Raw genomic sequence first — 4,265 nt, forward strand, 5'->3', positions numbered from 1 at the left:
TGAAGATCTTCTCTCACTACTCTAAAGGGCCCCTTTGGCAGTAGGAAACACATAGACTATTATGGAGATTGATTTTGGAATTTAGATGTATTTTGTTATTTTTTCCTTAGTTTTCTAAGAATAATTTCTTCTGATTTTCTTGCATCATGTAAAAACAGATGTGATATACATATTTTTTGGTAAGTTTTTAAATTTCATATGTGAGTTATGTCCAATAATAACGAAAAGAAGATTAAGCTCAATTGATAAATCAAAGCTCTTTTTATTTAGAGTATAATTTCCAATGCACTTAAATGGTTCCAAATATCAAATATTGTTGCTATAGTGAAGCACAAGTATAATAAAAACTGAAACTCAAAACAATCAAATATTTTTCTGTCAATTTCATCTTATCAAGAGAAGTATCTAAATAATAATTAAATTGTGGATAGTCTCAATAGGAGTTGAATTTTATAACAAGATTAATTTACCTTTATCTAATTTCTATGGCTCTTAATACTTTTAATATATCTGAAATATTATAAATATATTAAATATTATAATACTCAACTCCTTGCCAGAGTCAGAACCAGTTCACAGCTGATCCTCTACTGGGTTTTCAGAGCTGGAAATTGCAAAGAAAAAGATTGCCCATCTTTCTTCTGTGGAGTGTCTCGGGAGTAACTCCCTACAGAGCACACCTTCCTGAGATATTGTAAATTCTTTCCAAATAATCAGAACTTAAGTTACACAATTGTTGTAGCTGTTGTGTGCCATTTAGTTGCCTGTGACTCATGGCAACCTGATGTACATTTGTTCTGAAATATGCCCTATCCTGACCAATTTTTTAGTCTCTGACAGACCTAATTCCATTTCTCCAGTCACTGAGTCAATCCATCTCATTTGAGGTCTTTCTCTCTTGCACTGTCTCTCTACCTTTTCAAGCATGAGGTCCCTCTTCAAGGATTAGTACCTCCTGTTCACATGCCCAAAGTATGTGAGATGGAGTTTCAAAATCCTTGCCTCCAAAAAAATAAATAAAATAAAAAAAAAAAATGCTTGCCTCCAGGAGCAGCCTAGCTTCACTCTCTCCTGGACAACCGTGAGTTGCATCAATATCAGATGCATAATTTTCACAAATGTACATGTATATTTTGCTTTGTAGTTAGCGCAAAATGTTAATAGGTGTGTGGCAGGCCATTTCACAAAGATTAGTTTGGTTGCTTTTAGTATATTTAACTCGCCCTCTTTTATTTTTAACATTTTTCCTTTTCTGTACAACTCTGAAGGGAAGAAAAAAGGTGTTTTAGCACATATAGAGACAAGGATTTTCTTACATCTAAGATAAAAGGAAGGGGAAAGAATTCTTGGACTGGAGGTAAAAGAAGTCTTCCAAGTAAAAATGACAACAAGAACCAAACATCCCATCATGAGGACAGGGTGAAGAGAGGAGAGCACCAAAGGCTAAATTAAGGACGTTCTGGTGCATCACCTCGGACAGCTCACATTGAGCAGCTGGGACACATATATCAGGATAAAAAGAAGTTCATTAGAGCCTCAGATGCTTTAAATGCAGACCTAAGAGAAGAACTTTTCCTTCACACCAAGATAGAACCAAGCAGAAATAATAAAAATTATTCTGAGCCAGGCAACAGAACATGCCAAAATAATACAACAATCAAAGGACATTATATTACCAGTTTTCACCCCCAAATTGCTCATTTTCTAGAAATAACAAAAGCAACGTGAATTTCTTATACAAATATACTTCAGATTATTTATAAATATGTATATTGTAATGAGCTATATTTCATAATTAGTAAGACATAGGCATTGGGTGGGTTTTTATAGTCCTTGTGATTGAAAAGGGGGAGCTGCAGCAGAAATGCACCCTAGCAGGATTCATAAAGTAATTTAATAAACATATATAGACCCTTGCTAAAGGTTCCAGGCCCTACACTAAGTAGTGAGGAAACAGAAGTGAACCAGGTGGACAGTACTATTGCCAGGGTTCCTCGTCCACAGGAGATAGGGTAGTGACTGGCAAGCAAATCTCTCAGAGGGATCTGTGTGTGCGTTCATGCATGAATATGTGTTTTTTGCCATCAAATCAATCCCAACATCCTGTGTGTTTTGGAATAAAATTGAGCTATAAAGTTTTTCTTGGCTGTAATCTACAGACATGGATCTTCAGGCCAACCTTCCAGTTGCCAGCTGAATGCAAACTGTGCCACCCAAGGACCTTGAGGGAGTGGTAAGTGCTGGCAGATGTCAGATGGTGAGAGCTGGTGAGCATAGAAGGCCATGGAAGTTCAGAGGAAAGCAATGAGCAACTTAGAGGAAAAGGACTGATTCCTCAGGGCTTTATGAGGAGTGTGGCATCAAGATTGGAGGGAGACTCATTAACAACCTACGATATGATATGCAGATAATACAACCTTGCTTGCTGAAAGTAAAGAAGACCTGAGGCACTTGCTGCAAAAGGTCAAGGACTGTAGTCTTCAATATGGACTGAATTTCAACATCAAGAAGAAAGATTCTCACCATGGGTCCAATTGCAGCACCATATTAGATGGAGAAGAGATTGAGGTTGTTAGCAGTTACAGCTTGCTCATACGCACAATCAACATTCTTAATACCAGCAGTCAGGAAATCAAAAGATGAATTGCATAGGGAAAATCTGCTGTCGTAGACCTCTCCAGAGTGCTGAAGAGCAATGATGTCCGTCTATGTACAAAGGTGCGCCTAATTCAGGCCAGGGCACTATCAATTGCTTGTTATTCTTCAGAATGTTGGACAATGACTAAAGATGACAGAAGAAGAATAGATGCCTTTGAGTTGCAGTGCTGGAGAAGAGTCTTGAACATATCATGGACTGCCAAAAAAATAAATAGGTCTGTCTTAGAGTGAGTAAAACCAAGTTTCTCCTTAGAGGCTAGGATTTTGAAGCTCTGCCTCACTTACTTTGGACATATGGCCATGAGAGATCAGTCCTTGGAGAAGAACAGCACAGGAGAGGGAGACCCCAAATGAGAAAGATTGATACAGTAACTGGGGCGATTGGGGTTGGTGTGTCAGAATTAGTGAGACTGGTTCAGGACAAGAAAGGGTTCGAGCTGCTGTAAATAGGGTCGATATGCATCACGGGCGACCCAACCAATAGCATTCCGTAACAGGTTTGGAAGCAGGAGTGACATCCACTTCGTAAACAACTTGCCTCTGGAAACTCTACGAACTTTGATAAATGCTGATAGTTGTAGATGGGCTTCAGACCTTTTGTTCATAAGGTTGTTGTGAGTCATACTCGATTCAAAGGCTATCAACAACAACATATAAAACTACAACTTACGTCCTGAAACACCTTCATAAAATTCATAGATTAGGAGAAAGGAGATAGAGAAGCATAATTTTCTCTCCCCTACTGCACACACACTTTATTTCAGTAATCTGAAGAGAAATTAACTTGTATAAAAATCTAATGCACCTGAAATTGATTCTAAAGTAACTGATACTTTGCTTCTGAATTGTTTCAAGTATTTTCACAAACTAGTGAGAGGCAAATCACTGACTTTATTATAATTTTCTGCAATGAGGGATTTAATTTCACTGCCTGCTAAACGCAATCTTGCCTGCAATAATTCCTTAAACATAGTATTAAGCACATCCCAACTAATAAACCCATTCTGAATTTAAAACTTGTTACAAGCTTTAGAAGAATATTGAGTTTCTTGCTCACCTGAGGTAACACCAAAAGTCTCTATATTTTTTAGTAAAGGCCACAAAGACATGCATTAAGTTATCATCTACAGTCTTTGCCTTGAACAAGAGGGAAATAATGTTAACTTCTAAATCCACATTCATTTTTACTTCCTTTCTTAAAGAATCATTATTATCAATATTGTATTGTCTTAAATAGCATGTGTATCTTAACATGATGACCAGAAGCTGGTAAATTAAGAACTCAATGAATGCCTGTGAATTTGTTATTTTTGTTAGATGTTATTGAGTTGACGATGACTTATAGTGACCCTTTGAACAACAAATCCGAACCTTGCCTTGTCTTGCATCATCCTCGCGATCCTTGATAAGTGTCAACACATGTTAAAATCTCTGTGTCAATCCATCTCACTGAAGGTTTTCCTCTCTTATCTGACCTCCCACTGTTCCCAACATGATGGCATTCTGCAAGGGCTAGTCCCTCCTAATATCACGCTTAAAATATGAGAGATGAAGACTGACCATCCTTGCTTCAAAGAAGCACCTTGATTATACTTCCTCCAAGATTG

At 37.4% G+C, this 4,265-nt stretch overlaps 1 protein-coding gene across 1 annotated transcript in view; it reads right to left on the minus strand.

The window, feature by feature from the left end:
* The window catches only part of LOC102866818 (otogelin-like protein-like), a 209,393-nt gene that overhangs the window by 73,241 nt on the left and 131,887 nt on the right, over positions 1–4,265 (minus strand). The gene's annotated exons all lie outside the window — the stretch shown is intronic.

The sequence above is a fragment of the Elephantulus edwardii genome, unplaced genomic scaffold, assembly GCF_000299155.1.
Source record: "Elephantulus edwardii isolate Elephantulus edwardi_28Jun2011 unplaced genomic scaffold, EleEdw1.0 scaffold00021, whole genome shotgun sequence".
NCBI lineage: Eukaryota > Metazoa > Chordata > Mammalia > Macroscelidea > Macroscelididae > Elephantulus > Elephantulus edwardii.